General features: G+C 45.9%; 1 long non-coding RNA gene across 1 annotated transcript; it reads right to left on the bottom strand.

The window, feature by feature from the left end:
* Positions 1–5,274: 5,274 nt before the first annotated feature.
* Positions 5,275–7,658, bottom strand: LOC126541852 (uncharacterized). Its single transcript, XR_007601738.2, has 3 exons — positions 5,695–7,658; positions 5,553–5,620; positions 5,275–5,467 (listed from the first exon to the last, which is right to left on the bottom strand). It is a non-coding gene; the product is annotated as an uncharacterized lncRNA (long non-coding RNA).
* Between the last annotated feature and the right edge of the window lie 568 nt (positions 7,659–8,226).

The following is an 8,226-nucleotide window of genomic DNA, read 5'->3' on the forward strand; positions in this document are numbered from 1 at the left end:
TCTGATTACTTAACACTTGGCAAGCTACGGACTCGAAAACGAAATTCAGAGTTATACACGAGAGGAAATTCTCGGCCATCGTTTAACAAGGTCACGTATACACCATATCAGCACAAAAATGTGCAAATATTCATTTGGCTGTGTTATTAAGGAAAAAGTAGCGGACCACTACTTTATCGCTATAGCAATTTCAGGAGATGCTATTGCTTTAACTGAAACAAAGATTGTAGAGAAATATGTTTCGAATTCTAATGAAGTAGATAAACGTGTGAGAACATTTAACTGGGGTTCTTTAACGCGGCACAGCCACCTAAAGGCTTACGAACTGTTTGTAGAGGCCTTCAGAGAGATTTACCTTTGCTCCGAAAAGAAAATAAAGCTTAAAAGAAATAAAAAGAGCCCGTGGATTGATAACGAAATAATGGAGCTTTGCAGCGTTAAAAGCAAACTCCTTAGAAAATGCCAAGATAAACCCGGGGACGCTCTTGCTAGAGAATTTAGGCAGATGAGAAACAAAGTAAACGCTAAGACTAGCTAAGAAGCGCTACCACTCAGGCAAGTTTGCAGCTTGCAGTCATAATACCGGCAAAACGTGGAACTTGGTTAACACTAATAGGGAGACCTGCAAGAAAGGGTGCTGATAATACTCTTGCGGACGCCTTTCTCGAGTCACCTGCTGGTCAGATAGCGAATGATTTTAACACTATCGAATCAGTAAACATCACAAATGGGTGCTTTCCGGCAAATCTTCGAAACAATGTTACGTTCTCGAACATTCGTTCTGCTTTTCTGCCTACTCTTGATGAAATAGAATTGTGGGATATTATACGATCCATGAGTTTAACAAAATCTTCAGGTTGATAAAATTCGGATAAGAGATATAGCTGCGAATTTCGATGTGCTCAAATCAACACTACTTTACATCCTAAATGAAACACTAAAAACCAGTCAGATACATGAAAACATGAAAGTTAGCATTGTGAGACCTCTTTATAAGATCTCGAAAACTTTACGAGAATTACCGACCAATTTCAATTCTTTCGTCTTTGGCAAGCATATTGGAAAAAATAGTCTATGTTAATATGGCCCCATTCTGTGAAAAGTTTAGCCTTATTAACCCAGCGCAGTTTGGCTTTCGCTCGGGACAGAGTACTGTGGGCCTGTCGGAAGATTTTAATGACTATGTGTAACGAAATCGATAAAAACAATGTTGTTTTGACTCTTTTCGTTGATTTAGAACGAGCATTTGACACATTCGATCATGAACAGTCACTATCAAAACTAAGCAGATGTGGTTTCAGAGGCCCGTATTACTCATTTTTTAAAGATTATTTAACAGGCAGACAGCAGTGTGTCCGTGTGGCTGAGTCCTATAGTTCTTTGTTGCGTGTTAAATCAGGGGTACCGCAAGGGTCCGTATTGGGACCGCTTTTGTTTAACATTTACATGAATGATCTCGCTTGCTTACCACTAAAATTAAAAATTTATACGCTAATGACACGGCTTTGGTTGTATCGAACATACTTTCAAATGAAGCCGTTAGACTATTACAGTATGATGTCTAAACTACTTGATGGGTTCATTAACAACAATGTTCATTAATAAATTGGAGACTAATATACGTTTTCACAGCCCATATAAAGCAGTCGCGGATATTTCCCCTCTTTATCTCCACACCAGTGGACGCCTTGCATGCTCATGTCCTCCGGTAACTCTGGTAAATAGCACAAAATACCTGGGGCTACACTTCGACGACACCTTGTCATGGAATGTCCACACTGAAGAGCTCGCAAGACTTACGTGCTGTGTGCGCTCATTTGTATGCCCTAAAATCTTTCTGTGATGTAAATGTTCGTGAAATTGTTTACAAAGCACTTGGGGAATCGATCATAAAGTACGGAATAACAATTTATGGATTTGCTTCTTCTAGTAGACTTAAGAAAATTAACCACATCCTAAAAAAATGCTTATAGCCTCTCGTATGGCACACTTGGTCATGGGTAAGATGTCTTGCTGAGCATGTACCAGTCAGACATGTTTGTCGAGCAACAAGTTTTGTTCGACGCCATGTGTAAGAGTTAGTTTTCTACTAAATTCAAAAACTTGAACGTGAAATCTCGCAGCTTACGTCACAGAAAAATATGGTGCCTCGTGTGTACAGAAACTACGGCAAGAGGACTCGTGCTTTCTACGTGCCAGCTAATTTCAATAAATTGAATGAGAATGATATCGCAGGAACATTTAAATAAAATCACATTTACGGTCATGGGTGATACGTAATGATCATATTCTTTGAAGTTTTCTTCGGGATTTGAAGCATGCGAACCTGATTGTGAAGTCATCTTTAATGGCAATGTGTTTTTTCCTGTTGATGCAATAATATCTGTTCAAATAATATCTTTTGTTCATTTTTTGCAATATCATTTCTCCCTATATTTTTTTCTTTATTTGTACACATATCAGTACTACCAGCTGACTGCCCAGTCTCGCACACAAGCAATGTTGCTTATGCGGGCTGGATCTGTAAACCATGACATGACTGGATGTAGTAAAGATTATTTAAAAAAATAGAAGCATACAAGCTGTACCTTTCTTAAGTTTGACAACAAGACCTGCCACCCTCTCGTTAATGCTATAGAATTCCTGTATGTCGACGGAAGTATAACGGCATACGAAGCGGCACTATACTTCGCAGTCGTGTAAACCGGTGGAACAAAGCCTACCGACAGCGAAAAGCGACGCAGCTCCAATCAAAGAGCCAAGTTTAACAAGACTTGAGCTAATGGCAGCGGTGATGGCATCAAGGCTAGGCGTCTACATCAAAAGTCATTTCACCGCAAGAATTGAAGCAGGCTGCTTGACCGACTCAATGATTGTACTTCATTGTATCAGAGGGACAAGCAAAGGGGATACATTTGGTAATAGAGTCGCAGAAATAAGAGAAAACACAAACGAGCGAGTCGTGCATTCAAGGTGAAGACAATCTGGGGTATCTCCACACGTGGTAAAAGCGCAAAGACGTTGACGGACTCGAAAAATAGGGTGGCATGGACCCGAATGAGCTCCATCCGTGGAGCCGGAAAGAGCAAGCGTGATTCACACGAATGTACAGATGGACGATGAACACGAAGTGCATTGTCACACCTGCACAGGAACGAGAGAATCAACTAATCTTGGAAATCAAATTCGTCATACAGGCGGCATCTAACAGCATGTGTATTCAGGTTCATAGACAACGCAAGATCACAAAGGCCGTTTACAGGCCGTTTAATTGCAGAGACATATTGAATACGACGAAAGTACTGCTCAGGCAGCCAAGTGGCAATGCCGATTCGAGCGCTAAATGTAAAATAAATGGACAAGTATTGTCACAACAAAGGACTCAAGACAAAAGACTTTCACTACAGCCGAGAATCAAAGCCGGCACTTCATCGCATTTCCAAAGGACGGGTATTTCACTGAACCGCCAATACGTGACGTTGATCAAATATTGCATAGTGGATTTCAAACAAAGCTAGCGCAAGTGCGGGTTAAGTTGCGAATATTGCAGGGTCGCCAAGCTATGAAAAGTGTTAAATAAATGCATAGTCTGCAAGAGGCGTAACACAAGAAAGGTCAATTAAATTCTGCCTCCCCTTCCGGCGGACAGAGTCAACGAATCGGGGTAATTGCAAGTCAGAGGAGCTGACCTCACCGGAACACTTTATGCGAGAAACAAATACGACATTGTGGAACAATACGTTTTCACCTGCGTGGTAACGAGAGGAGTACACTTGAAGATGACCAATGACATGTCGATATCCAGTTTTTTTTTTTTCAAGATTTCCGGCAATTCCCCGCATGACGGGATATACCTGCCGTAATCTGCTCGTACAACGCCAGTACCTTTACTAAGGCCGAGAAGGAAATGCTTGAAGCTGTTGGATACGAATGAGCGAAGGATTACTGCAGTACCCACCAATGGAAAACAATAGCCGAGTGCGCACCATGGAGGTGTGGGAGGATTTTTCGAGTGCCTCACACTAAGCCTGAAGACATTGATGCGAAAAATCTCAAGTACAACTACAGTGGAGCAGCCACGCACAATTGTAGCAGAAGTTTAAGGAGCGCTCAACAATTGACCGTTAACATACGTGCATGGCGAACCTAATGAGCCCATGCCACTGATACCTGCCAACATAGGCGGACGCCAACAGCTTCAAAGTGGACAAACAAGGCTATACAACGGAAACGTTGAAGAAACACTGCGAAGCAGATGCGAACTCGTAAAAGCTTGGTGGATGAGATGGCATCGCGAATATCTCACTAGGTGCTACTGTACTGGTGTTAAGACCGGGTTGAAGAACTTATTGGAAAATGTGCCAAGTTGAAAGGAGTTACCCTGGTCGCGACGAAATAACAAGGGCTTGTCTAATTCAGAAAGGCAACGAATAATTTCTCGGAACATCTGCGAACAACATCTTTGAAGGGTGCCTCAAACATCCCGTCAAAGCCTATCTCATGCAAGTTGGAAGGCGGGAGCCTGTAAAATATCTGCATCAAACTACTCGAAAACTCGAATACTTCAATAAACCATTCATGTTCGAAGCAGTCACCGGTTTTGATCGTTCTAACATGCGTCAACACGCCGCGGTCATCTGAGAGCCAATTACAGTGTGCTCAGTATGGAATCTCCCGCTTCTTGGTCCAATACCTCGCTCTGGGAAAGTGCCACACGTATTATTGGTTTGGCACGTAAACCCCGTAATTTAGAGTTTACCACTTCTATCACTCGCCGTGTGAGGAAATGATAGTGTCGACCCTTCTCCCCAGCTATGAACAATGGCGCACAAGCAAATCCCGCATCGCTGTATGTCCTGTGTACTACGTAGACAAACAAGTCGTGTACGCAAGGCAACATATCACACCAACTCTGCGCTAGAGTGCATACGACGTGAAAAATAGTCACCAATTGCCGTCAATTACCGCAAACAGTACAGAAAGCTTCGCTTACATGGATTCGAACAGCGCGTGGGAGCAGCGTAATTTATTTTTATGCGCTGTAGCGTTCAGTATCACCTATGACATGCGAGCAACTGGCAAAGCGGCCACACGTTGCAGCTCCGACTAAGGGCGTTTGTGCCTGAAGTAGTCCCACCTGCTGTGCTCCGAGTCAAGAGCGGCAGTATTGGGAAAAACACTAACAACCATATCATCAAAATAAAATTAATAATAATAATAATAATAGGACACCGAGATAGTACGAATCGCGTTTAAGCGATATTTACCAGCAGTAGCAAACGAAGTCCCCCGTAGCAGAAGGACGCTATGGACGTGGAAATGCAAAGGAGCCAACGCGGTCAGCCATGGTAAGAAGTGCTCAAGGCCATCTCCGGTGGGGGACGTTAGGAGGATGGCAAACGTGGAGCAGCACACTGGATATCCTTCCGACTCGTGGTCCGCAATCTCGAAAGCGGACCTCGGAACCCTGAAACGACAACAAGGTTTTTTTTTTTTTGAAGCACTCGAGAACACAGATGTAGTACTACTATTCATCTGTACGCGGTATTTACCAGATGCAGGGCCACAAGGCCACACCGACGAGGGAACACTGTAGGCCGCGCACGGCACGGGTGATGCTCTGGAAAATAGCGAGGACAGTAAGCACACATCGAAAAACGAACAGCAACAACGGCAACGAAACAGGCCGCTTACTGTAGCTGCTGCTCGGCCTGGCTCCGACGAAAACAGCAGGCGACGTCCGGCGTTGAGGTGCTGCGTAGAGCGGGTTAGTGCCTAATAGCTGGCGAGGTAATTTCCGAATGCCGTTTGCTTCCGTCATTCCACATTTCGCTCGATAGCACTGACGCGCGCGGGCTATCTCCGTCACGAAATAGTGGGGTCGGGTCGCAAGGCCATTCGGATGGGTCCATGTCCCTGACGCAGTCGTAAGAGGACGGCTATCAGCTGTAGCCTGCGCAGTGCGAGCTAACCCTGTGTGTCAGCTGAAACCTGAAGCTATACGCCGCCACCCCGCAACACGTGGCCCGTCCTCTTCGATTCCGGCACGGAGAAGACCCGTGTGGCCGCAAGCCATGCCCACGAAACCTCGGGCTTACAGCTAAGCAATTTTTAATGTAGCTATACAACCCTAGTGAGCGCTAGCTAGTGCAACTGAACAAACAGTTAACTTCTCTAAGGCATGCGCCACCCTCGCCAGCTAGACCATCTAGAAAAAATGCACAAAGTGCACAGCACAGGCCTTTTGAGCGTTTAGGACGCTCGATGCGAAGCTCGTAGAGACGACGCTCGCCGTGACGAGGGGTTGCCGCGCAGGCCCTGGGGGTTAGTGGCCACGCTCAGAGTTCATGCACAGTTCAGTAGTCCCGGCGCCGTCGGGGGGTGGGAACGCTCACAAACAAAAGAACGAGTACTCTGCAGGAACGACTTGCGACTTATATACGCTGCGCCGGCTCGACCGGAGTGTCGTCGGCGTATACAGTAACGTAGTTATGCCGGCTGGCGGTCACTTACACTCCGGGAGCTCGAAAGCGGGGCCAGGAATTGCCGAGGTGGAGACGGCAGGCGGGTCGGGCAACAAGTCTCTCGAGGCGTGCCTCACGTTTTTCAGGCAGCGGGGCATGAAGCCAGTGCTTCCAGAGTCGGCCGAAGGCGGGAACATGCGCAGCGTGCAACTTCGACAAGCGCTGCCACTGTTAGCGCGTAATTAAGACCAGCAGGAGCTCGAGGTATGGTGCGACGCAGAAGGCAGCAGACACGACGCACGCCGAAGCAGACGGAAAATGAAAAATGGCGGCCCAAGCCCCTGGATGCTCGCAATATGCCCTCGACGATTACGATGCCAAGCTTTTCGGCGCATGCGTTGATACGTCCGGGCAATTTCTTTTCTTCTCTCATTGGTCTAATGTCGAACTACGTCGTGATAACGGCGGCTCGCTAGTCGCCGTTATCATCGTGATCGGCGCGAGGGTGATGGTAAAGACAAAGGAATAAAAAAAAAAAAGTTGCAGCCTGCGTACAGTTGCCGACCTCGGAATGTTCTAGAAGCTTCCACATGTTTCCACTGTGTTCTTGGACATGGAATGGCGTTAGCGTTGTCGCCGCAGTTTTATGGATATTTTAATCCGTGGACGGAATCTTCGCGGTTCCGTCATATAGGTTCCGTGGCCGCCTTCGCATTCGCGTTGGGCTCCGGCAGCGAGCATGACTTGCAACTCGTGAGCGCGCGCCGCGACATGTGTCGAGTTGTCTGTACGCGCAGTCGTCTGCTCCTGCCGCATCGTTTCTCTTGGAACAAAAAAAAAATGAAATTCTATAGCGTGCCCGAACGACGCGATCTTATTTTGAGACATGCCGTAGCAGGGGCACTAACGGGCCAATTTTGACCACCTGGGGTTCTTTCACGCGCATCTAAGACCAAGCACTCGAGCGTTTTTGCATTTAGGCCGTTCTCGAAGTGCGACTGCCGCGGCTGTGATCGAACCCTCGACCTGGAGCTGAGCAGCGGAACCCCACAGCCACTCCACTTGCGCCACTTGTGCTTTTTCCGGATGTAGGTGTCCCAAAACGCTAGCATTCGGTCTTTGTTGGCAACGTAATAGAGAGGCGGAGAACGAAAAGCTCAGTTAATAGAAAGCCGTTCTTCCTCTACTCTGAATGACTCGGCGCAAAAGACATCGCGAAAGATTTGGGACGAGCAAATCACACGCATGAAGATTTCATAACCGCAAGAAATATCATGACAAAAATATTCTATGAAGCACCTAATCACAAATAACACTTTTCAATATATTTCGATTCCTTGTTGAAAACTTCATTTACAAATGTTAGTGCATCTGATCCCACCACCTGCTTCCTTCGCGTTGGTATTGTCAGTAGTATATAGAGTTAATTTTCTTTACTTCCTAATTTTTTTCATAACTTTATTTAAATATTGTTTTGTTTTTCATTTGCGCAGCGACCCCTCAACAGTGGCCTCATTGAACAATGGCCTTCTCATGCTAAGCACGAGTTGTCGTCGGTTCGATGCCGTTGGCCAAGGAAGGCAACTGCTTAGCATGGGTGCCAGTTTAGCGCAGGGTAAAACAACCTTTCATTTTGGGTTCAGAACTGTACGCAAATAATGTAGGGAATGAAGTAACTGCGTGTCTAATCAACAAAACGTTCATAGCCATGACAACTTCAATGAATACTGCACGATTCACCGCAAGAGAGAGAGAGAAATAA

This window comes from Dermacentor andersoni, chromosome 2 (genome assembly GCF_023375885.2).
Source record: "Dermacentor andersoni chromosome 2, qqDerAnde1_hic_scaffold, whole genome shotgun sequence".
Lineage (NCBI taxonomy): Eukaryota > Metazoa > Arthropoda > Arachnida > Ixodida > Ixodidae > Dermacentor > Dermacentor andersoni.